This window comes from Panthera tigris, chromosome B2 (assembly GCF_018350195.1).
Source record: "Panthera tigris isolate Pti1 chromosome B2, P.tigris_Pti1_mat1.1, whole genome shotgun sequence".
Classification (NCBI taxonomy): Eukaryota; Metazoa; Chordata; class Mammalia; order Carnivora; family Felidae; genus Panthera; species Panthera tigris.
In genome coordinates, this window is record NC_056664.1 from 65,280,564 (window position 1) to 65,308,123 (window position 27,560).

Consider the following 27,560-nt stretch of genomic DNA (forward strand, 5'->3'; position numbering starts at 1 on the left):
GAGTGGCACAGGGGAGCCATCTTATGCCCCTTGTGAAGGGGTCTGCCACTCCCCTGTGACTCCCCCTCTCTGCATCACACTGCTGACCCCTGGCTGCACTGGATGCCAAGCTTTTTCAGGTAACCTTCAGCTTGTTTGTGTCCCACTGTCTGATCCATGGCTCTGGGGTAGAGTGTGGGCTTTGCCCTGAGGCTGCCTCACTGAGAGGCTGCTTCTCCTTGATATTGTTCTAAAGTGAATTTGCATCCTTCAAAGATTCATACACCACTCCTCCCCTCACATTTTAGGAGGTATTACTCCTCTGTATTCATAGGAGCTAGATGGAACCCCTTTTCACCAGCACCCTTAAAATTTGAAGCAGCTGGTTCTCATGCTTCTACCTGGAAATTATTTTCCATTACTTTAGGATTTCTTCCTGTAGGTCATCAGTGTCATAATCCCAGTAGGTCTTTATGTCTTTCTTATGATTTTTTTTTCTTTGGAAATTTAAATTAAGGACATGAAGAAAAGTGAAGTCGATTCAGCTCTCCAGGAATATAATATTAGCAAATATGTAGAAAGACATGAGAAATAGGAAAGAGGTGGTACAGTGGTGCTTTCTTTAGAGTTGACAACGAAGACTCCTCAGCCAAGCATAGAAGTGCTGGCTCATATCCGTTGGACCCCAAAACCCATGTCTGTCTTCCCTCTACCCCAGTGTTCTACTGTATGATTCAAACGTCCTCCAGAAGCTGTTTTGCAGAACATCCCCTTCTGTGTTTTAAGTGTGAAATAACTACTTCTCTTGATCTTGTGGAAGTCTCCAATTGGCATCCTGTGAGTGACTCAGTGTTGCTTAATAATCTGAATTTCAATGCCAGTAGAGAAGGTTTCATCAGGTTTAATAAGCCTTTGCCATTCTCTGTTACAATATGCTTTGCTGGCTTCACTTATTTGCATAGTATGAGTTTTGAGCACCTATAGACCATGCCCTTTGAAAATCTCCATTGCCCTTTTCACTGCAGAATCACTGGTATGTTAGCATAGTCCTAGCACATGGGGGTACTTAGTAAGTATTGAATGATAAATGAATGAATGAAATCTTTTTTTTGAAAAAAAAATGTGTGTGCAGGTAAAGAAAGAGACATAAAAATATAATAATATATAAAATATACTGTAAAAATAAACTATACTAAGATCTGACTATGCAGAAATGTACACAACAGGTACCTCAGATTATCATACTTCCCCAGCTCTGGTACATTGGATTTTCACTGCTTGGGTTGTTAAAAGTTTGTTGTGGTTGTTTTGTGTGTATGTGTGTGCGTGTCTGATTCTAAACAGTATTGGGCTTTTTTTTTAATTTTCTTTTTATTCTTTTAAATTTACATCCAAATTAGTTAGCATATAGTGCAACAATGATTTCAGGAGTAGATTCCTTAGTGCCCCTTACCCATTTAGCCCATCCCTCCTCCCACAACCCCTCCAGTAACCCTCAGTTTTTTCTCTGTATTTATGAGTCTCTTATGGTTTTTCCCCTCCCTGTTTTTATATTATTTTTGTTCCCCTTCCCTTATGTTTATCTGTTTTGTCTGTTAAAGTCCTCATATGAGTGAAGTCATGATTTTTGTCTTTCTCTGACTAATTTCATTTAGCATAATACCCTCCAGTTCCATCCATGTAGTTGCAAGGGTTATTAAAAGTTTAGATTAGTGTGTCTTGATATCTTTCTCCCTATTTTTGCCCTAACTTCAATCTGCAAGTGGTACAGTTATCTATACTTTTTATTATATGCATGTATGTGCATGTGTGCATGTGTTTCAAGAGCTTCAGCGACATAAAAGGCTTATAAATGTTTGCCTCAAGAGTCTCAGATGATCACTGAACACTTTTGAGCTGAACATCTCTCCTTTGAGGCCAACACATTTGAACTTCAATAACTGTAACTAGGCTTGCATTGCTCTTAAGTATGGTAGATTTGAAATCCTTTGACATCTCTTTATAATTTCTGATGTGAAATAAATGTCTATGAATATGCCTAGAAATCACATTCTCTTTACCCCTGAAAATTGTATTAGGTTTTTCAAAGGTTACAGAAAGTTTCTACCTGACCACCATACTTTATCACTATAGCCCTAGCATGTTTGTGAATAGGACACCAATTTTTTACTGATATTTATATTTTCAAGACTACCTTATCATATGATGAAAACATCTTCCCTCTGTTATGGTGTCTAAAATTTATGCTGTCCTCAATTGTCAGTTTTAGGCCTAGATATCAGAACTGGGTTTAGAATGATGATCATTTCACATTTTGCATCCTACCATGTTCATACAGGTCTCTCTTATTAATTAATCTCAAATATTGATCCTGGCTTATGTGTGGTTTATTTGTAATTAAACTAAAATGAAATTTTGAACACTCATCAGTTTCATGAAGGTAATTACTACTAAAATGGCATGTTTATATAATTTTAGGGTAACACATACTCAGTTGTGGAAAACAGAAACCCCCCAAAAAAATCACATTAGGAAAAAAGTCATCCTTAATAACAGTAAGTACTTAAAGAAAGCTTATTATGTACCAGGAATATTTTAGGCACCATACATTTATTAGCTTAGTTAACTCTCACAAAAATCCTAGGAAATAGACATATAGGCCTTCATATGGTCCTAGGGAATACAACAAAACAAAACAAAACTCGTACTCTCTAAAATTACACAGTTTATTGGAAAAACAGAGATAAGACAGTTAAAACTTATGTATCATAGCACTATTACCATAACACTGAGGGAAACATTAATTTGTACTTTCAGAGACAACTTTGACAACTGGAAAGGCACTTCACAGAGGCTGGAGGCTCTCTCTGAGGTGGGGAATTCTGGCTTTTAGGCACTGGCAGGCAATGCAGATGAGAGTGAAGATCTGAGATAGTATGGTGGCATTTAAAGTAGGCACAAGAGGAAGTGACACCTGATAAGAGCCCAAAACCATGCAAGACTGGAGGTCTGCTAATGAAATCAGCTGGGCTTGGAGTTTTCTTTGTGGGAACTTTTTAGATAACTAATTCAATCCCATTACTTTTTATAGATTTATTCAGTTTTTCTATTTTTTTTCCTGAGTGGTAGTTTGTGTCTTTCAGTGTCTAATTGTGTCTTTCTATCCATTCCATTAAGGATATCTAATTTTCTGGCATACAATTTTTCATAGAATAATATTCCATTATTTTACTTTTTAAATTGGAAAATTGACAAGTCCCCTATTTTATTTCTGATTTTAGTAATTTAATCTTCTCTATTTTTCCTTTGTTATCCTAAGTAAAGATAAATTATTCTTTTCTATCTTTTTAAAATACCAAGTTGCATAGATTTTGTCTATTGTTTTTTTTTTTTTTTTGCCATTCTCTATCTCATTTATGTCCACCTTCTTTATTATTTCCTTCCTTCTGTTTCCTTGGGTTTAATTACCTCTGCACAGTGCATTTCCTGCATCTCAAGTTTTGATATGTTGTGGTTTCATTCTAATTCATCTCAAACTATTTTAAAATTTATGCACACACCAAAACCTGGATGCAAATTTCTATAACAGCTTTATTCATAATTGCCAAAAACCTGGAAGCAACCAAAATGTCCTTCAATAGGTGAATAGATAAACAAACTGGTATATCCATACAATGGAATACTATTCAGAGAGTTTTTAAAATGATTTTAAGAAGTCACAAAAAAAAGACATGGATAAATATTGAATGCATGTTGCTAAAAAGAAGCCAGTCTGAAAAGACTATACACTATAGGGTTCCAACTATATGACATTCTGAAAAAGGCAAAGTTATGGAGGTAAAAGATCAGTGGTTGCCAGGAGGTCAGAGGAAGGCAAGAGGGTTAAGCAAGTTGAAGTACAGGGAATTCTTTTAGGGCAGTAAAACTATTCTGTAGGAACTCTAATAGTGGATACATGACACTATGCGTTTGTCAAAACACAAAGAATGAATCTTAATATGTGCAAATTAAAAAAATATTTTGGAGTTCAGAGAACCTAAAATGGAATTCAAAATTGACAAAACAGTCTAATTGTACTACAAATATTTGAAGCAACCTCACCGAAAGAGAAAGGAGGGAGGGAAGTGTGTTTTAAAAAGTTGATAAAAATGTTTCCCATGGGGGTATGGGTTAACAATTCTGATACCTCTATAGATGTACCCTGGAATTGAACAATTAAGTAAATAGATGGTGGAAGGTTACAGCCAGGTTTCTCATTGTTAGGCTGGGATGTTACATGTAAGCAAGAGAAGAAGGCTAGAATGATCCATGTGGTAATGAATCAGAATTGAAAAGATTAATATGAATTCATTTTTAGCTTAATATACTTGTAAATTGTTACATATAGAAATATATATATAGGTCTACACACACGGATTAATAGACACACATATTTTCTTATGCTGCAGTCTGAGAGGGCCTAGAAGTAACACCATCCCAGTAACAACAGTCACACCTAGCTCCCATACCTTGGTTTCTACTACATTCTCCAATAAAAGGACAGGGAATTCCATGGAGAAATAACTGATTCTAGTACTGGCATAGGGAATATACAACATTATCCTGAAGTATCTTGTAATATCATAATTTTAGGAAATCCTCAAAAAGAATCTCACAATGATAATGGGGTAGTAAGTGTCCTTCCAGAATTCATTTTCATATAGAACCAAGGAATGTGACCTTATTTGGAAATACTGTTTGCAGATCTGAAAATACTCAAGATGAAGTCATACTATAATAGGTTGGGCTCTAAGTCCAATGACTGGTATCCTTATAAGAAGACAAGGCACTCAAAAACATAGAAAGGAAAATGCTATGTGAAAACAGAGACGAAAATGGGAGTGATGAGTCTACAAGCTAAGGAATGCCAAGGATTGTCAGCAAGCATCAAAAGCTGGAAGACACAGGATTCTTCCCTTCAGCCTTCAAAAGGATCATGGCCACACCAACACCTTAGTTTCAAACCTCTGGCTTCCAGACTGTGAGAGAACACGGTTCTGTTGTTTTAAACTACTGCATTTTTGGTACTCTGGTGAAGCAACTCTAGAAAACTAATATAGGAGGTGTATGAAAGAGGCACAGACAACTGGAAGAGGTCCCAGTGGCCAAAGCCAGAAAAAATTTAAGCAACACAACAAATAAAATAGTATTGTATTATAACCCAAAATATAAAATACATATCCATAAGGTCATACTGATATAAATTACTAACTGAATAAATAAATATATGTGGAAAGGGGGTAATCCTTTTGGTAATTCTTTGGTAATTCTTCCATGCAGAATTCCAAATAATTTACTTTACTTTCAAGGAGCTGGAGCAAAATCCTCAATCCTTAAATGTGGGCTATTCATAGTGATTTTATTTTGAAGAGTATAGTATGGAAAAGGGGGGTTATAACTTCACAGTGGAAAAATAAGACAAACATTACTTCAGCCAAGTAATTAAGGACATCAACAATAATAAGTCATGTTGATAGTATACGGCCTTCATATGATATGATGAAAATGCTATTTTCCCCTCTGTAATCTTCCTCCTAAGAACACATACATGTGGTCTAATCAAGAGAAAATATCTGACAAATCCAAATTGAAGGACATTCTACAAAATTCCTGATCAATACTCCTCAAAACTTTCAAGGTCACCAAAAAAAGGGAAGGGGAGCCTGGGTGGCTCAGTCGGTTAAGTATCCGACTTCGGCTCAGGTCATGATCTCACGGTTCATGAATTCAAACCCCACATCGGGCTCTGTGCTGAAAGCTCAGAGCCTGGAGCCTGCTTCAGACTCTGTGTCTCCTTCTCTCTCTCTCTCTCTGCCCCTTCCCAGCTCATGCTCTGTCTCTCTCTGTTTCTCAAAAATAAATAAATGTTAAAAAAAAATTAAAAAGATAAGAAGTCTGAGAAACAGTCACTGCCAACAGGAGTTGAAGAAGCCATAATGATTAAATATAATGTGGTATCATGGATGGAATCTTAGAACAAAAAAGACATTAACTAAAAACTAAGGAAATCTGGATACAGTATATGCTCAAAAAAAATTAGCCAAAAGGATCCAAAAAATATTTGGGATCTGCCCAAAAACAGCACATACAAATTTATTTTAAGTAGTCATAGAACATACACCAAGTAAAACCACATTCTGGCCAATAAACAAACAAACCTCAACAAATTTAAAAGAATTGAAATCTTGAAGAGTATGATTTCTGACCACTAGAGAATCAAACTAGAAATCAATAACAGAAAGATACCAAGTAAATTCATACCCTTGGAAACTATACAACAGACTTCTAAATAACCCATAAGTCAAAAAGGAAATCTCAAGAGAAGTAAAAAATGTGTTTAAATGAAAAGGAAAATAAAACACGTCAAAATTTTTAGCATGCAGCTAAAGCAGTTCTGAGAAGGAAATTAATAATACTAAAATACATTAGAAAAGAGGAAAGTCTCAAATCAGTAATCTAAGCTCCCTCATCAAGAACCTAGAAAAAGAAGAGCAAAATAAATCCAAAGTACACAAATGGAATGAAATAATAAAGATAAGTCAATAAAACTAGGGCACCCGGGTGACTCAGTTGGATGAACGTCCTACTCTTGATTTTGGCTCAGGTCATGATCTCCCAATTCTTGATATTGAGCCCCAAGTGGGGCTCTGCTTGGGATTCTCTCTCTGCCTCTCTCTGCCCCTCCCCCACTCTCTTTCTCACACATGCACAATCTCTCTCTGAAAATAAATAATTAAAAAAATAAACCAAAGAAGCTGAAAACAAAAGAGACAAAATTAATGAAACATAAATCAATTCTTTGAAAAGTCCAATTCCAGGTTTCTAGATGGAGACCTTTACAGCTGGTCCCTATATACTTTTGATATGTACCCATCATTTTTTTTTTTTGCCAGTTTCTTACTTTCTTATGAAATAAGATATTGTGAGATTATCTAGTACTTTCTATGTCCCAATCCTAGAATCAGCTCTTTGTCCCAAAAGTACTGATTCCTTTTGGAAAGAGTAGTATTTACAAACCAATGTCAGGTCAATAGATTTACTTATTGCTCTGGTGTGTCATTGCTTCTAAGGCTTCTCAACAACAAAGCTTTACAGTGTGTGTGTGTGTGTGTGTGTGTGTGTGCATGTGCGTGTGTGTGTGTGTGTGCGAAATGGATTAATTGGTATTAATTTCAATTCAATACTACTGGGTACCTTATACAATTTTTTCTTTCCTTATTTTTTAAATCCCTTCTCCAGGAGTGATAACCTTGGCTCCCATTATTTTTAAAATATTTATTCATTGGCATAGCATAATTCAAAGAAAGTAGCTTCAGAATTGTCAACCCATAATAAACCTGTTAATAAAAGCCCTTTTTATATGAACAGTGTATTTATTTTTCCTTCATTTTTTAAATGATATTTTTGCTGGGCATAGAAATATATGTTGACCAGTTTTTCTTACAGAGGTTAAAGAAGTCTCATTTTCTTCTAGACTGAATTATTTTTGAAGTTCTGTTGTCAATTTGATCCTCTATTCCACTGTGTGTTATTTCTGGTTGCTTTTTTTCATATTTATAATTCTATTTTTTTTTATTAAGATACAATTAATACAGCATTATGTTAGTTTCAGGTATGCAACATGATTGCAAAATGATTGCAATACCAACATGTACACTACATGATATTGTTACATAGATCATTTTACCCCATAATTTTACCTCTGTTTTTAAGATTGTCATTTTTATTTCTCTAACTTCAAGTATATTAACCCTTACTTCTGCCATCTCCAATTTGTTGTTAAACCCATCAGTGAAATTTTTTTCCAGATACTGAACTTTTCAGTTAATTAATTTCCATTTGGTTATTTTTCCCTTGTTTGTTAGTCTCCACTTCTCTATGGAGATTCTCTATCTGTTCACTCATTAAGACTATATTTTCTTTTAGTTCTTGAATATGTTTATTATAACTTCTTGAAAGTGCACAACCACTAATTCTACCATCTGCATCATATTAGAGTCTATTTCTATTGACTCCTCTCTCCCTTAATTACAAACACCTTTCTCTGTTTCTTCACATATCTGTAATTCTTAAATTTTATACTTAATTTTGTAGACAATCTGTTGTAGAGAGGGAATCTATTATTGGCTTCTGACTATGTTTATTTTGTTTTAGGAGGGAGTTCTCTTGGCTGGACTTGAACCATAAGCTCCGTTTTCCTTGCATTTGGCAGGAGCTGAATTTGCAGCTCAGTTCTCTCAGCATTTTAGCTCTTGTAATCTCCCTCATGCTTGCATAATTCAGGGTTCAACCAAAGATTTGGATACAGTTTTTTGTAGATTATTATTAGATGTTATTATTATCCACTGTATACATCCCTCCTTTTCCATATCCCCCTAACTTTTCAGTCATTGCAGTAGTACCTAACTTTATCCATTGACTCCTCTAGCCAGAAAGACAGTGGTTTTCTGCTCTAGTTAAAATTTCCTATCACTGCAGACCAGAAGAAAGCCATGTGTATGGGAATCTCTCTCAGTTAACTTTTCTCAAAGATGATTCCCCTTCAATATCTGCCTGCTTTTATCCTATGCCTTCAAATAATTGCCTTTTTAAGTAGTATTTTGTACAGGGATTATTGTGCTCTACAGTAGGGTTGGTCCAAATGAAGGTAATCCACTATTACCAGAAGTAGTACCTCTGCCTGTTCATTTTTTTTTAAGTTTATTTGTTTATTTATTTTGAGAGAGAGAGAGACATAGTGGAGGGGGCAGAGAGAGGAAGAGAGAGAGAATCCCAAGCAGGCTCTGTGCTGTCAACACAGAGTCCGGCATGGGGCTCAAACTCACAAACCAGTAGATCATGACCCGGGCCACAATCAGTTGCTTAACTGACTTAGCCACCCAGGCACCCCCTGCCTGTTCATTTTTTGATAAAATGAACTCTTTCATTTCCTTAAGCATATTAAACTCACTTTATATTTTGCATCTAATCACTCTGATTACTGAATATTTACAGGTTCATTATTTCTTCTTTATCATAAGTTGGCTTTTTTTTCTTCATCTATTTGTGAAGTTTTTTCTTGGGGGTTCATATTTGTTGATACTTTTTTTTTTAATTTTGAGGTCTGTATTTAATGTTCTTTCCTGGAAAATTTCAGTTTACTTTTGTTTTACTTTCATTTTTTGGTTTGTTTTTGTTAGACATGGAAAAGGATCCTCCAATTCAAGATGACTTCAAACCAAATTCTTATTTTTTTGGAAGAATTATATATTGAGAATTATAGCTTCAAACCCACATGAGAAATTTCCCCCCTCTCTATCTAAAGCCAGATCTGTGAGAGGCAAGTTTCTTTATTTATGTATTTCACCCTTTAAGCATGGGTACTACCCTTCAGGGGGTAGGGCTTTGCAATAGGATGTCTAATCCAATATTTTCTTTTATATGAGAACTGAGCATTATCTACTGAATTCAGTCCCATCCTACCTCTAGGACCATATCTAGGGTTCATTTCTAGGTCATTGAAGCAATTTAAAAGATGCTCAGAGCAGCCATGGCTTCAGTTATTGCTTACTTCCCTAGACTTCTCCTTTACCTTAGTTTTTGAATTTTGACTTTTCCCTTACTTTGTTAGTGGCTCAGCTGGTCATTTAGAAATTTTTTTTTGAATCCAGAATTTTAAATGTTTGGTAGCCTAAGGGTTTTTCAGGATATCTAATATGTGATGTCAAAAAGAGAAAGTTTTTATTCTAGTTTTGAGTTTTTTTCCTTATATTTAATTTATTTACTTTTGTATTTAATCCAAGTGTTGAGAAAGTTGTGGGTGAATTCATTTTTCTCATCAGGAAGGTCCCCTTTCAGGACTTTCTTCAGTGTAGTGTCCTGTACGCTGCATATAGCAGGAATTTTGCACTATTGATGATATATTTTTAAAGTTTCCCAGGCTGATGCTAGATTTATGTTTCTATTTGTAGTAATAAAATGTGTTTGTAATCTATAGTCAGGCTACTGACTTTCTTGGGAACTGTGTTAGTGATACTACCTGTCTACAAAAATGGTTAAAATTAAGTAAGACTGTTAAAGAATTAAATTTTGTCTCAAGTGCAATTCTGTTTTTATGAATTTATGGATTTTGAGAGAGTTATGATCAGAAAAACATGATTCTCCTACTTCACGTAAGTGAAATTTGAGTGGCCATCTAATCATTTCATTCCTCTCAAGCGAAATGGTAATAAAATAGTTTTTTATAGATTAGAATGTAATCTATTTAAAAGATTTCCAAAGAAAACCACATTTAAAAAATGTATTTATTGTCTCTGACTCTAAGGAAACTTCTTTCTTCTACAAACATGGTCTCAGTCCCATAGTCCCATTGTCTATTACAATCCTCTTAGTTACCAAAGTTATCTGACCTATCTGAAGAGAAATGCCAAAAGTCTTTATAAATATTTAGGAAAAAGAATAATTCTCTTTTTATTTTGGCCCATTAAGCCATCAAAATTACTGTGACTTTGCAAGGTAAGGATGGCACAGATCTTTTGCTATCCCCCACTCTCACAGAGCTTACTATTGCAAATCCACCACACCTGCCCCACCTGGCCTTCCACATTTTTGAGGTAGGTAATGCGACATTCTTTTATTTTCCCCAAGTAGTTATGTTTAATACAGTAACTTGGTTCCACCTATTAAACCAATCTTCAGTTTATCGCCACTAGTCAAGTTGATCCCTAATTCTTTTCATCTCTTCTCACAAATTCAGTTTTCATATCTTTAAATAATACCAATGGTTTTCCCCTGGTATTCAAGACTATGATCCTCACAATAATCTCAAGTCATCATCATTGCCCTTTTACATCTGAAAAATTTGCGCGCGCACACACACAGACCTACACACATGTATGCATACACACACACACACACACACACACACACACACACACACACACAACCCTGCATGGAAACATTTCAGTTCAGGTAGATTGACTTTGTTAGAACTTTTAATTCTAGGCTCACCTGTACAATTATAAATGTTTCTTTTTTATTAATTTTTTAATGTTTTCTTTTATTTTTTTGAGAGACAGAGAGAGACAGAGTGTGAGTGAGGAAGGGACAGAAAGAGAGGGAGACACAGAATCTGATGCAGGCTCCAGGCTCTGAGCTGTCAGCATAGAGCTCTATGCGGCTCTGGAACCCACAAATGCAAGATCATGACTGAGCAGAAGTCAGAAGCTCAACTGACTGAGCCACCCAGGCACCCCCATTTATAAACGTTTTTTTTAGTGTTGAAAGCTATTAACCAAGGCTTTCTGACACTTGAAGCCTTGATGCTTAAGACGATGCTAAAGTAGAAATAGAGTCAGGTGGCATCATAGAATTTTATAGTTGAGATATATAAATATTTATATTTGTTTATTTTTTAAAGTTTTAAATGTTTGTTTATTTTTGAGAGAGAGAAAGAGACAGAGCGTGAGCAGGGAAGGGGCAGAGAGAGAGGGAGACACAGAATTCAAAGCAGGCTCCAGGCTCTGAGCTGTCAGTACAGAGCCCAAATGAGATCATGACCTGAGCCAAAGTCAGATGCTTAACCGACTGAGCCACCCAGGTGCCCCTATTAATTTATTTTTAAAAACTCATGCCATACACTTTTTATGGTTAATGCACACAACATAAAATCTAACCATTTTAAGAATACAATTCAATGGCATTTAGTACATTCAAAATGTTGTGCAACAATTACCACTGTGTAGTTCTAAACATTTTTATCACCCCAGAAAGAAACCTGGTGCACATTTATTAGTCATTCCCCATTCTCCTTTCCCTAAGCCCCTGGCTACCATTAACCTGCTTTATGTCTCTATGAATTTGCCCTTTCTGGATATCTAATGTAAGTAAAATCACATGTACACAATATGTAGTCTTTTGTATCTGGTTTCTTTCAGTCAAGCTTCATCTATATTGTAGAATGTATCAGTATTCATTTTAAATTTGTGTTGTTTTTCCCTTTGTTGTTGAGTTGTAAGAGTTCTTTACATGTACCACACACTAGACCCTTATCAGGTATATCATTTGCAAATATTTTCTCCTATACTATGAGTTGTCTTTTCACTCTCTTGATAGTGTCCTTTGATTCACAAGAAGTTTTAATTTTGATGAAGTCCAATTTATCCATTTTGTTGTTGTTGTTGCTCATGCTTTTGGTGTCATATTTCAGCATCCATTGCCAAATCCAACATCAGGATTTACTTCGATTTTTTTATTCTAAGAATATTATAGTTTTGGATCTTATACTTTTGATCCATTTTGAGCTAATTTTTTAATATTATGTGAGGTAGACATTGAACTTTATTCTTTTGCATGTAGATATCTTTTGCATGTAGACATTTTTACAGAATCATTTGTTGAAGAACCTGTTCTGTCTGCCTCCATTAAAAGACCTTGACACTCTTGTCAAAAATCAATTGGCCAAAGATGTAAAGACTGATTTCTGAACTCTCAGTTGTATTCTACTGAGCCATATGTTTATCTTTATGACAGTACCAAACTTTTTTGATTACTATAGTTTGTAGTAAATTTTGAAATTGGGAAGTGTGAGTCATTCAAGTTTGTTCTTCTTTTTCAAGATTGTTTTGACTACTAGAGGTAATTTGCAATTTGGTACAAATTTTAGTATTTTTCTTTCCATCTGTGCAAAGAAAAAGGCCATTAGGTTTTGATAGGGGTTGCCTCAAATTTGTAGATCACCTTGGAGAGTATTGCCATCTTCATAATATTACATTTTCCAATCTATGAACAAACGGTATCTTTCCTTTTGTCTATTTCTTTAATTTTTTCACCATTGTTTTCATAGTTTTCACTGTATAAAATTTGTACCTCCTTGGCTAAATTTATTAATAAATTTTTTTTTTTGGTGCTTTTGTAAAAGATACTTTTTTCTTAATTTCCTTTTTTGGATTGTTCACTATTAGTTTGTTAAAATGTAACTGATTTTTGTGTGTTGATACTGTATCCTGAAACTTCGGGTAATTTATTAGCTCTAATAGTTTGATTGTTGTTCTTAATTTTTTAGGATTCCCTCTATATAAGATCATGTCATCTGTGAAAAGAGAGAGTTTTACTTCTTCCTTTCCAATCTGGATGACTTTTACCTCTTTTTATTATTGAATAATTGTTTTGGCTAGAACTTCCAAGTAAAATGTTGAATGGAGGCAGGTGTTCTTGTCTTGTTCCTGATCATATGGAAAAATTTCTTTAATCTTTTAATTAAAATTTTTTTCGGGGGTTTTGTTTTGTTTTTTGAAAATGCCCTTTGTCTTTCTGAGCAAGTTTCTTTCTATTCCTTGTTTGTGGCGTGTTTTACCCATGAAAGATTATTGGATTATGTCAAATGCTTTTCTGTAACAATTGACATGGTCACATGGGGTTTTTCCCCCCTTTTTTCTATTTATGTGGTGCATCATATCAATTAGTTTTTATATGTTGAACCATCTTTGCATTCCTAAGATAAATCTCACATGGCCATGGTGTGTGATCTTTTCAATATGCTGCTGAATTTGGGTTACTAAAATTCAATTGAGGATTTTTGCAACTATATTCATTAGAGATACTGGTTTATAGTTTCCTTTTATGGTAATGTCTTTGTCTGGCTTTGGTTTCAAAGCTATGCTGGCCTCACAAAGTGAACTAGAAAGTTTTCCCTCCTCTTCTACTTTTTGGTGCAGTTTCTTTATTCTTTTTTCTTTCTGCTTCTCAGACTGGATAATTTCAATTGTCCTATCTTCAAGTTCACTGATTCTTTCTTCTTCCTGCTCAAGTCTTATGTTAGTATCTTCTAATGAAGTTTTCATTTTAACTATTATATTTTTCAGTATCTAAATTTATATTTGGCTTATTTTTATAAATTCTCTTTATTGACATTCTCTACTTGATGATATATTCTTTTCCTGGTTCCCTTTAGTTGTTGTTGTTGTTCATTATTACATTTAGCTCTTTGAGCACATTTTAAAAAGTTGTTTTAAATCTTTGTCTCATAAGTCCAAAGGGCTTTCTCAGATATAGTTTCTATTCATTTCTTTGTGTGTGTGTGTGTGTATAAATAGACCATAGTTTCTTGGCATGCCCCATAATTTTTGTTGACAACTTGATATCTTAAATATTATAATATAATGAGGCACCTGGGTGGCTCAATTGGTTAAGCTTCTGACTTTGGCTCAGGTCATGATCTTGTGGTTCATGTGTTCAAGCCCCACATCAGGCTTACTGCTATCAGCACAGAGCCTTCTTCAAATCCTCTGTCTCCACCTCTGCCCTGCTCATGTTCTCTCTATCAAAAATAAATAAATGTTAAAAAAATAATAAAGAAATAAAGAAATATTATAATAAAGTAACTCTAAAATTCAAAATCTCCTCCTTCCCCAGAATTTATTGTTGCTGCTTGTTGTGGTTTTACTTATTTGTTTAGTGACATTTATAACATATTTTTGGAGAGACTAAAGACTTTGTTGCATGTGGCCACTGAAGTCTCTAGATGCCTGGAGCCAAAAAAAAAAAAATCCCTGTCTTTGCAGCAGGGCTCTCTCTGTATGTTTGTTGGGACATGTCTTCAGTGCTCCAGCTGTTTACAATTCTGGCTTGGCCTTGTTTTCCTATTTGCATGGGCTTGAATGCCTATGACAGTTAAGAGCTTGAGATCTTCTCAAGTTTTTTCTGAGCATATTTCTAACTCTGATCATGAGCATGGCCTTGTAGATTCCCTGATATACATGAGAATTTTTCAAAGCCCTTATTCCTCAAAAGGATCTTCTTTCCAACATTTCCTTCCAGCTTTTTTTTAAATGTTTATTTATTTTTGAGACAGAGAGAGACACAGCATGAGCAGGGAAGGGGCAGAGAGAGAGGGAGACACAGAATGTGAAGCAGGCTCCAGGCTCTGAGCTGTCAGCACAGACCCTGACGCGGGGCTCGAACTCACGAACTGTGAGATTGTGACCTGAGCCGAAGTCAGACGCTTAACTGACTGAGCCAGCCAGGCGCCCCAACCTTCCAGCTTTTTTGAGGTGTCTATTGTTTCTCACAATTGATATCATTTGCCTTACATGGCAGCAAGTTCATTTGCCTTTGAATATTTTCAACCACTGCCTTCTGCAGCCATGTTACTGCTTCTCTTCTCTGAAAGAGCTTTGAATTAGAGAAATAAAAGCAAACTCTTTGCATTAGGCTTCAGGGAGCTCCAAGAGAGATCAAAACAGACAGCAATAATTCTTTGAAAACAAAGTTTTCTGTGTTCCCTTTGGCCCTAGGAGCCCACACTGGGGATGTGGACTGCCATCTTCAAGACTGCCATCCATCTGGGGGAAGTAAAGTCAAGGGTAAGTTAAATTCTTACAAAGTTATCTTGCCAGTGTTCAGTTGCCTTTTTATTGATTGAAAGTTCAGTTGATTGCTGTAAAACCTTTGACTGTTTTCCAGAGTTCTGACAAAGTTGATTCTGACAGTTTTTGCCAGGTTTTCCAGTGTTTCTGCAGTGAGACATGCTCTTTGAGTTCCCACCATTTTTGATGATGTCACTCCTACAGATATACTTTTAACTGTTATTCTTACACATATAAAATATATTTGCTTGAACACAGAACAGAAATTATTTTTTCACTCAGTATTCATATTGGGTACATACTAAAACCTATCCTAAAAAGGTAGATATAACCATAAACAAGGCAGCCTGAAATCTTATCTCAGAGGTTTATATGCTTCTGAGAACATACAAGATACCAAAGCCACCAGGTCAACTACTAGGACCCATGGGCTAGCACCTGCTTTTGTAAACATTTATTGGGATGCAGCCACACCCATTCCTTATATATTGACTGTGGCTGTTTTTGTGGTATGGCAGCAGACTTGAGTAGTTCCAACAAAGCTGAAAATATTTACTATTTGGTCTTTCACAAAAAAGCATTTGCAGACTCCAGAACTAAGGTATTGATACTGAATATTGAGTTTTAAAAAGGAAAAAAAAAAAAAAAAAAGGACAGAGCCCCTATGCATGTAAGCATGTGTACATGTTATGATTAAATGTATTGTATTTCAAATATGCAGGAAAGGAACAATAAATTATTAAAAGGTACTTATTTGATCTCAGTGTGGCAAATAAATTTCTTAATATTTTAAGAAAAATACCATAAAGAAAATACTGGTAAATCTACCTTCCAATTAACTATGCTACAGTTTTGCTTTTGTGTGAGTCTGAAATTTTTAATATAATTTTGACATCACTCTATTATTAAACTTTCTGTACGAATGAAAAATTATGGCCTGGACTGAAAATTATGGCCTGATCTTAGGCAAGAGCATGGCTCTAAAATTATGCAGCATTAAAGAAGATGTATTCCAAATTTATGAGATAGGCTTAGCCTAAACTGAAGAGGATTTGTATGTATGAAGCCAAAGAATATTATACACTTTCATGATGATTATTTTAGAAGCATAGCCACTTGGCACCAGACTGGACATTGACTGATGTACTAAATATTAAAAGTAAGTAAATTCACCTAGAGACACAAGGAAACTGATGAGAATTGTCTTGCTGACTTTAAGAAAGAAAAAAACTTCAGGCTTATTTGTCACTAACAGTGTACTGAAGGGAGGACACAGTTTTGTGTATCAGAAAGAGGATGTCAATATTATAATATTACGGGTGCAGAAGTAGGACCTAATAACCTGAGGAAATGAGTACTATAAAAATCACAAGGTTTTTTGTTTGTTTGTTTGTTTGTTTGTTTTCCCTTCTGGGCACAAAGATTAGAGATAAACATCATTTCTTTGCACCCTAGAGAACTAAGATGAGCACTGGACGCTTCTCTAGAAACATTTGAACTTGCTTCCTTAAAATCTGAAAGCAATTACCATAAAAATATCTGAACTATATATTACCACTAACTTCTAGGAGCATTGCTGGCTCATAAAAAGGCATAAACTCATATGCTTTTTATTGTCTTTCTTAATCTTGAAAGAATTGTTGATTTAATTAAAGCACAACTTCTTTTTAACACAAGACTCAAATCATCTATAAAAAGCAATATATTTCATGACCCCTAAGAATATCACACTAACTTGGTCTTTTAATACACCATAAGAATGTCAATTAATGTCAAATTAAACCCAAGATGGACACATTAAATTCCCATTGGCTTGAAATATTTTATTAGATGCTTTTGAATGTGTTCACTCTGGAGATTTTTCTGGTAATCATTAAGGAATGTTTGTACCTCAGAAGTTGAATCTCTTCGTCACATGTCTATACTGTTTTCCAACCATCTAAGTGTGCTGTAGTTTTAACTGGAAATCACCGGTGATGAGACCAGCAAAGAAGCTGGCTGAAGCAAGCCAGATCTTACACCTGTAAAATTAGAAACAAGATACCTTAACCAAGTGGTAACTGTCAGTGGTTACATATGAATGTTATTTTTATGGTAGAGTATTATTCAAGCCTATTTTGAAAACCTCAAATTAACCAGCAATTCAACTGCTCGGGATTGTTAGGAATGAAGACACAATTAATTATAAAGAGGTTACAAATTTGCAAAAGTAATTTACACTGGGCTTTGAAATTATAAATATAAATGTTTTCATGACATTTATTTTTGTTTTGCATTTTTCTTGCCACTTTGAAAATAACAAGGAACTCTTAACACATTATTACCCTGTGTTCAGCTCTCTGCACCGATCCTTTGCTTCATTTGATGTGGAGAATAACAGCAAATCTGGCTGAGGAAGGAGACTTAAAGAATGTTAGAAAACAACAACAAATCACAATGCCACAGATTCAGGGTCAGAATGCTGAGCTTGTAAATGAGTACTGGCACCCAGATAATATAGCCATGTATTTGATAGAGAAGGAAAATTAGCTGCTTAAAAATACTTTCACATGAGAGTAGAAATAACAAACTTAAAAGAGATTTTAAAAAACTCTACTTTTTGATACTTTAGTATGGGTAGCAGTGATTTGGAGAAAGAAAACATGAGACATCCGAGAGAGGGTATAGAAGCTAAGCTTAATGTGCAGTTCTGAAGTAAGAGATCACAGAATATCACATCAGGTAGCAACATTGCCCACCAAGGTTGGTGTAATTCAGGGGATTACGATGGTACCCAGAACAAGTATGAGAGTGTAAATTTAGTGGGATTAATTCTAAGTGAGTTGGACAAAACTGATAAGGAATAACCATGAAATGGTGTGAAAGATTAACTAACATTACTGGATCTTCCCTCCTGGTCTGTGGGAGCCAGGTCTGAGTTGGATCTATTTTGAGCAAAGGAGTATGCATCCAGCTTTTGCAAACAATATTAGGTTGTATAAACAGAAACTAAAACTAAATGCCATGGGGGAAAAGCAGAAGTGCTGTCACACAGTCATTTTTTCAGCTATATTAGGACTGGAAATAACAGACCAACAGAAAGTAAGAACTGAACTAAACCTTAGAGATGTTTTGGATCATCACGTTCTGGGATGCAGATATGAAAACTGAGATACAGAGTAGCTTGTGAACTAAATGTGTGTGTGTGTTATATGTGTACACACACACACACACACACACACACACACACACAGCCCTGATATGAATTACTGTCTACCAGTGTAGTTTTCTTCACTTTGGTATCAAGCCCAGTGTGAAAACTCTTTCATGAGTAGCATTGTTTGCCCGTTCATCATTAATAAACACAGGGGTCTAGGCTTGCTAGCACATATGTAATACAGGAAAGAATCAAATCTTTGTGAGACAATGCACTGGAAATTATCTGAAAGGGCATACACAAAACCAACAACAGTACTTACCTCTAAAAAGAGAGTGAATGGAGAAAAATTAGGGTGGTGGTCAAAGGCAATTTTAGCCTCATCAGTTTTGGACAGAATGCCTTCATATACCATTTGTGTAAATGAGAAATCAATTTGAAAAAGTGTTTTAGTAGATATACTAAACACTAAGTTAATCTTAGCATATTTATACATACTTACATATGTGCTTCCTCAGATTTATGTTTTTAAAATTGCTTAAGACAGAAAACACATGGCATCATTTCCCCAATTCTAGTTATACTGTCTTAAATAGCTATTTCTGAACAAGCATATCGAGTCAATTCTTTACCTTTCAGTTTCTACCATAACTTCATGTGTATTTGTTCTAACTGATAGATTACTATATCACAAAACCCACAAAAGACAGATTTGCTTTCTATTGCACTTGCCTCCAAACGTGGTATCCTATAATAGAAGTTACTATCAAGTAAAATTTTCTCTTAAGGTGCCGTTGGGTGACTTGGTCAGTTAAGCGTCCGACTTAGGTTCAGGTCATGATCTCACAGCTCCTGAGTTCGAGCTCCGCAATGGGCTCTGTGCTGACAGCTCTGAGCATGGAGCCTGCTTGGGATTCTGTGTCTCCCTCTCTCTCTGCCCCTCCCCCACTTGTTCTCTGTCTCTGTCTCTGTAAAAAATAAATAAACATTAAAAAATTAAAAAAAAATTTTTCTCTTAAAATTTTAGGAAGTACCAAGAAACCAAAATATTTATAAAGAGAGGAATAGAATTTCAGACATTCAAATATTTCATGAAAGTATGCTAGATATACACAAACCAAACATAATAACCCAGGGCTCCACCTAATGTTTACAGGTTTGTTATACCTTGATGGGAATCAGTCTCATCTATAGAGTTTAACTTCTGATGCTGTCATGTTTACCAAACTTGAGGCTAGTATTCACATTTACATTTTGATACATTTGATAATTTACATTTTGATAATTTTGATATTTTGGATATACTATAGTCATCACATTCTAATATAATGTGCATAGGCATATTATAGAAGTTGAGTTTTGGAGCTGGTAAGAGCCTTCAGAATCTTCTAATTCAGCTTCTTCGAATGAGATATTGAGAACCAAAAAATTATTGACTTAAAATCACTCAGCAAGTTAGTAATTTGGGACATAGGTACTAATCCACATATATAAATGTGGTTTTTTAAATTTTTTTAATATTTATTTTTGAGACAGAGAGAGACAGAGTGTGAGTGATGGAGGGGCAGAGAGAGAGGCAGACACAGAATCCCAAGCAGGCTCCAGGCTCTGAGCTGTCAGCACAGAGCCACACACAGAGCTTGAACTCATGAACTGTGTGATCATGACCTGAGCCGAAGTTGGATGCTTAACTGACTGAGCCACCCAGGTGCCCCTAAATGTGTTTTCTTATATGCAACCAAGTTAGAAATGTAAAATAGGTATGAGAAAGAAAGCATTGCAGGAATTCATTAAATATTCTAAGGTACACCTAAGCAAAAGCTTGCCTCTAATAGATTTTTAAAAAAATATATTATCTTTCTATTTAACAAACCTTGCTTTCTCTCAGTTAATATTCTGCATTGTCCAATGCTTCCCAATTGCAATTAAATTCCTAGCATTGTTCCTTTCAGATAGAGGATTATTAGAACAAATGCACTCTTGCCAATTCCCCCATCAACTCGTTTTGTAAACTCTATTTTTTGCTCTCTTCCTGGGACTAAATCAAACCTATAAAGTCCTCCTGTGTAATTCCCCTTCATCTTATAGTAAAAAGTGCTCTTTCTCCTGCAATCTGATGTACAATCGAAAATTTCAAACTACTAATAAACAGCATGGATCCCTGGGTCAGAAAGCTGACCATCTGTGTGCCAAACACCTGAGTGTAAAGTATGAAGCCTCTCATTATTGATTCAAAACATGAATATAAATTGGAGAACTCTGGAATGTTATCAGACAGAACATTAGAAGGTGCTAATAAACTCACAACTTCACACAGTGCCTTGTAGATGTTGCTTCAACTTCTCTTCAGTTTTTCTTTCTATCCTTTTATATATAGACCTGCCAGATTTAACAAATAAAAGTACAAGATACCCAGATAAACTTGAACTTCAGATAAACAACAAATAAATGCGATATTTGGAACATACTATTTGGAACTACAAAATTCTTTGTAGTTCATCTGAAATTCAGATTACCTGAGTGTCCTGTATATTTTATCAGACAACCCTATTTGTATACAAATAATTTTGAGCTACCTCTAAAGATAATCTATCTGGCTTTTCCTATGAGCTAATATGTGATATTCACAAATTTTGGGGAAAGAGATTTTCAACAAGTAAATATCGTATGAACTCTGCTTCAAGACCTACCTAGGGAAATTTGGCAGACTTGGTTTATTAAGTAGTCAAACATTTTCTTAAAGATTCAATAATATTTTAGGCTTTGCAGGTCACACAGTTTCTCTTGCAACTCTTCCTTCATAGGGTAAAAGCAGTCACAGACAATACATAAGTAAATGAGTGCAACCATATTCCAATAAAACTTTATTTAAGAAAACAGGTGTCCGGCCAGATTTGGTCTGCAGGCTGTAGTTTTCCAATTATTGTCACATAGCCAATATTCCTGTGACATTAAATTTATCTTATTGGAAAATCAGTCCATTCAGTTGGATAAAGCTGGACCTTCCAAAAATCATAAAAAATAGTGTGATCTTTAAGGGAAATGGAAATCAAGGTTTTGCATGTATACTCTGAAACTACATATCCCTCTGCTATTGAAGAGAGATAAGAATGACCATACGATTAATTCGGTTTGTAACACTAATTAGAACTAAGTAATTTTAGAACATTATACTATTACCTAGTTTATAATACAGAGACATTGTTGTTTAGCCAAATTACTACTTTTTAAAAAAAACTTAATGGACATATTTAACATTAAAAATGAAGGTGCAGGCTGGTATTTCAAAGAAGATAGAAAATTTAAACAAGAGAAGTAACACTGAACAAAGCAAATGAAAAAGGATATTGTTATACAAGTGCAGCTGAAAGGCAGAAAAATAACAAGATATGGCTGGTAGGATAAATTGAGAGAGACAAATCTTAAGCAGTTTCCATGACTCATTGCTGAGCCACAGTAACCAGAGTGGTGCAGACTGATTCAAAATGGATATAGGGAAAGTGAATATGGTGTGGAAGAAGACAGACAAAGAGAGTCAGAGACCAAGAGAGGATGAAATGGAGTGATGTCTTAGAGAGATACCTTTCCTGGCGAGACGTGTGGAAAATAGAGACAGAGAGATTGGTTTTGTTTATGATCTCTTGCCAGCAACTACTTGCTTACAATATGGGAGTTAGGTCAAAGATGACGGGTATATCTGATGATGACAGGAAAGCCGTTTTTTTACAGTGTGTTTTGCTGTCCTAGGAGTTTAGTCTGGTAGAAAGGACTCAGGCATACGTTTAAAATCAGTCATGCATGTGACAGCCAACAATGTATTTCAAATAATCCATTGAAACAAGTGTTTCACTTGCTAAATTTGAGGCACAGATAAAGAGATGTAAAAGCAAATTGAGTGAAAAAAATCACTTTATTAAATGTTTCTTTTTATCTTTTCATCAGCATCAAAGCCAGAATCAACCTGACACAACAGTAATTGTATAAATGCCTGAAATGAAGTAAAGAGGTTATTGTCATTGAATAGCTATCTCCATGGCAATAGGAATAGATTGTGTACAATAAAGAGTGAAAAGAAGTAAATGAATAATGAATAAATACAATGCATATTCTGAGAGAACTCAGAAGCAAGCTGATGGTTGAGAGGGTGCCAGAAAAGTTACCCAGGAGTTCATGATACCAGAAATGACCAACATTCTAACTTTGTTATTTGTGAAATAAAATTGTCCCCTAGTTGGAATGCAAATTTAGAGGAAATGGCCCAGGATAGCCTTAGCTAGGCACAGTCATCACAAAAACAGTAACTGAATTAATCTTAACAGGAGATTTTATATACTCTCATCAAATTAACCTTAAAAAAAATCTCCAGCTCCTGTGTGAATATTTTGCATTTGTCACGTTAAAATATATAAAGAAGTCTTTGTTTCTGATGAAGTCACTAGATATCATCAAAGGCAAAATATATCTTGCTGGGCGCGTAGTAACTAATCTTTATTGAGCACTTTATAATGCCAGGCATGGTGTTAAGTGCTTTTATATGTCTCACAACAACCCTGAGAAGGTGGTATTTTTAATATCTCTATTTACATATGAAAAAAAAGAGGCCCAGAAAGGTTAAGTAACAGTCTCAGGGACACAGCTGAGAAGTGACAGTGCAAGTCTTCTATTGCCAGGCTGTCCCACTCTATATCAAAGAGTTTTATATATGCCCACACAGATGGTCACTCACCACCTCAGGCAATAGTCAGTGTAGCCTTCATTAATTTATGATGGCACTTGGGTTCTGTGTACAATCTTTCCTGTCCTGGGTCACAACCATGGCTCATCTCATCACTCATGATGTTGGTTCCTGGCTGGGAAGGTGATCTAGTGGTGTCATCTACTACCACACTGACTTCCAGAGTTGATTCTGTGATCTTACTGGCTAGAAAGGTGTGCCCTTCCAACCCCCTCAGTCTGTGGGCAGCCCTCCAGAGACCCATTCTTTAGTTGTAGATATTTATAGAAGCCATCCTCTTTCTGAATGGAATTAGTAAAGTGAATGCTAAGGGTGGTTCTATTCAAAGTATGTTCCTCAAAATAGCAGAGCAGCAACACCTGAGGGCTTGCTCCAAAGGCAGCTTATTGGTCCTACCACCCAGCTTTACTATATCAGTATCTTTAGGATTTGCATTTTATGAAGACATCGAAGTGATTTGTATGCATGTTAAAATTGGAGAAACATCAACTTAGAGGACTTCTTCAGCCATCGCTTTTCCTCACATTTAGAAGATCCATTACTGTGTGTCAGGGGAGTCTTCCAGGACTCAGTCTCAGCTGACCAGAGATTTCTCTAGGAAGACATGGTAGGTGACAGTTGTAGCCACACTTGAAAATGGCTCTTCTTCATAGAATTGTAAATTGGAAAATGTCTTTCTTGGAGCCTTAGTTCTCCTCAGATTGCCAACGAAATCAATGACACAAAAGTTTCACCTTGGGATCAGACCTGTCACAGTTTTCAGTTACTCCTTGACTTTGGTGTGTGCTTCACTGCATAAAAAAACGCAAAGCTGAAACCAAAAAACTATATTGAATTCAGGTCAATGTAAGATGGTGGAAATCATGGCAGCTGACAGTGAAAGCTTAGTGGCAGACTTGTGACACAGAAACACCACTCCTGCCTCCCATTCCTTCCCTTTATTCCTGGCTGTCTCAGCAGTCACCTTTCCCTAAATGTTTATTTAATATTCAGGAGATTAATTCTGATTAAGTGCTTAGTGCCAGAGTCTTATCCTGCCAAATAAGGGTTTATAGTCTACTTGAAGTGATGCCATCAGTGCCTAAATTATAGAAGGATAATGTAAATAAAACAAGAAGTTGCAAACAAAATCACCAATTATTTATATTACCAGCTAGGTGGAAGCTCTAGTGAAACAGAACCTGGTCTCCCTATTTATGATAAAGCCCCAACAAACAATCCATGATAAAATAAGAAAACTTAACTTGAATGTCAGTTGTCCAGAACCAAGGGTCTTCAGTACAGATTACAAACCAATCAAGCAGTTTTTAAAAATCTCGGTTTTTCACTAGTGGTTAGTGTAGATTTCCTTTAACTTTAAAATTAATTTGCTTCTTATTTTTCATCTTGTACTAAAAATTTACCCCCACCTGTCTCCATATCTCACTTCCCCCTTGTCTATCTCTGTATCTGCCACCCTATCTTTGAAGTTTTTGCATCTCTTTCCTTGTGATCACACAACTTATTTTAGAACTGGCCAGGGTTTCTTTAGAAGGTTTCAATCTGGACTCCTAACACCCAGAATTTAAATTCATTTTGCATCCCGGACAAAGCAGGAATAACAGACTTGTAGAGACAGACATGACATGAAGACAGATGCCAAACACAATAGAGGGTTAAGGAAAGGCAGATGCCGAAGGGGGCAAAATTCAAATAGGAGAGAAATGAATCAATAAATACATAAGCAGTTAGGAAGTCAAAAAAAAAAAAAAAAAAAAGAGAGAGAGAGAGAGAGAGACTAAAGACCCCTTAAAAAGGACCACAGGATTTTACAAGATCCAGACAAAAGACTCTCAACTAATCATGGTCAAGATATGTGAAATTTAGCACTTACACTTACAGCTAACTTACCCATTTTATACATTAAATAGCATAATTACTCTTCAGTTGTGAATGTACCTGATTATACCCATAAGTGGAATGGTAAAAGTCATTGTTATATCAAAATTTTAGTTAAATATGTTTTATCTCCTAATATTATATTAACATCAGCAAAATTATTGCATATGCTGCATGTAACTTTTCAGAAAGCAAAAGTAAAGAAGTACATTGGCAGGTGGGCAATATAGAATACATGGTCTATAATACAGCTTTCTAAAGCCTCTCCTGATTTAATAGTAAGACCCAAACAGAAGCAAATTGTCAAGTGTGCAGCCAAGTGGTCTGCTGAAAGAAAGTGGCCACATTAATCTGCATTTTGGCCCTCATGAGTATCTAACCCATTTCTGATATTTACCTTACTTTTGAAAAATAAAATATACAAGCAAACATAGCTAAATATATTATTTAGGGATACTTACAGATGATAATATTTTTCTAAAGAAAAGGGATGCTAAACATAAAATTCAGGATAAATGTTATCTCCCAGAAGGAAGGCAGTGGAATGCAATAAGGAAAAGCACAATGGTATTGGTGATATTCTAGTTCTTAAAGTGAGTAATGAAAGTTCATTTTGTTGTTAACCAACATGCCTTATATGTTACATGTCTTCATATGCATAAAATTTTATGTAATAAAAATTTAAATAAATCATCCAAATATTTATTATGCTGCCAATCCATAGAGTGCTAATTAAAAAAAAAGAAATTATGAAAATTCACAAGTTTGAATACTAATTGTGTGGGAGATTAAAGGAGGTTTATGCCTTGAAATATTTTTCTAATTGAGTTGAAAACAGAGAACACATCACTCTGCCAGAGAAGTCAAGGGAAGGACTCCTGGCCCTTCTGTTTCTTGGTTGTGCTTGAATGTAAGAATGACAATTCTGCTTTTTTCCAAGAATAACTCTAACCATTTTTTTCTCAGAACAACTAACTATAAGTTTTGCAGATAGTCTGTGATAGAGTTTTTCTTAAATACTAGAGTACCATGTATTTTAGTTTGGATAAATGTCTATAAATGCCACTAGAGGGTTGAAGGATCTACTGTAATTCTTTAAAAATCTTTCAATTTTTAAAAGCTAGGCACATTAGAACAGGCAGAAAATAATAAACTTGTTGAAGATGTGGTTTGCCAACATATGTGAGTATCTTAGAATATGGATATGAACAAGATAGATAAATGGAGACTGGGTAACAATGAGTAAATTTACAACTTGTTAAATGACCATGCTCTAAGTGTACTGACTCATCAGTGAGTGGTGGACAATAGGGCTCTTAACCTCAGGTGATCCAGTAGAAGTAAATAATCCGTACTAGGTCTACCAGATTGTATGAAAGTGGGAAAATTAGCTAATAAAAAGCAATATCCCAATGTTCTTCACAAACTAGACTGATGAACCCAATCCAACAAAATACATTTAATCAGAGTATATGTAAAGTCCAATACTTACTTTTAAAAATACATGGCAAGACAAATTTTTGTGAAAAGTTTCCAGAAGTGAATTTGATTTCTGTCTGCATGAATAGTGGTAGAGTGTCCAGAAAATGGAGGCAATCCTTCTCCACTCTAAACTGTTCAATATCCACTCAGGACATTTTCCATTTAAGTGCCACATCTTAAAGGAGATATTGAAGAAAACAACCAAGGAAATATTGAAGAAAACAACCAAGGAAATATTGAAGAAAACAACCAAGATAATGAGCTGCCTTGAATCAACATCACATATGGAATAGTGGACGTCAAAACTGAAGAAGAAAAGACATGGCAAAGAAAGGAAAGTCAGAGTTCAATTATGTGTACAATTACTTCAGGCACTCTCATGTGAGTAATTAATTTGATTTGCACATTTCTGCCTTGAGGGGAGAACATAGCCAAAGAAAGGAAGAATTATCTAACACTTATTTTTCCTGGAGATAATTATGGGAATGCTAAAAGGGAGATTAAAATATTTGACTCAGGATTATATTAGATTAATTTTAAGATTACTTCCAAATCTAAAGAGTGTGTGTGTGTGTGTGTAATTTTAAATTTAGGTACTTTTCCCAACTAATACAGTATTTTTAAGATTAAAAAAAAACTCTTAGCTGAATAAAATTTTGCCTTCAGCCATAGTATAAAGGCAGAGAGAAACTATAATCAATAGAATCTAAAAGACCTGATGTTAAGAAAAAGATTAAAGCAAAGAAAATTCAAATATGGTAACCAAGACAGCCTTAACTTTCCCCTCAGCTTGACTAAACTTTAGACAGGCTACTTCCTGGCTTTATGCCCTGAATTCCCTTTTTCTTAGAGCATTTACTTTAAAAAACATAATTGTTTTCCAAAATGATGTCTCAGCCCCTTTGAGATGTAAATCTTCTCCTAGCCTCTTGCCTGATTTATGAGTAAGGAATGTCTTTCTCAGGGA

The 27,560-nt window shown here is 35.2% G+C and overlaps 1 long non-coding RNA gene across 1 annotated transcript; it reads left to right on the forward strand.

Moving 5' to 3' along the window:
- Nucleotides 1-26,968, forward strand: LOC122238404. Its single transcript, XR_006217319.1, has 3 exons — nt 1-119; nt 15,291-15,359; nt 26,744-26,968. It is a non-coding gene; the product is annotated as an uncharacterized LOC122238404 (long non-coding RNA).
- The last annotated feature ends 592 nt before the right edge of the window (nt 26,969-27,560 follow it).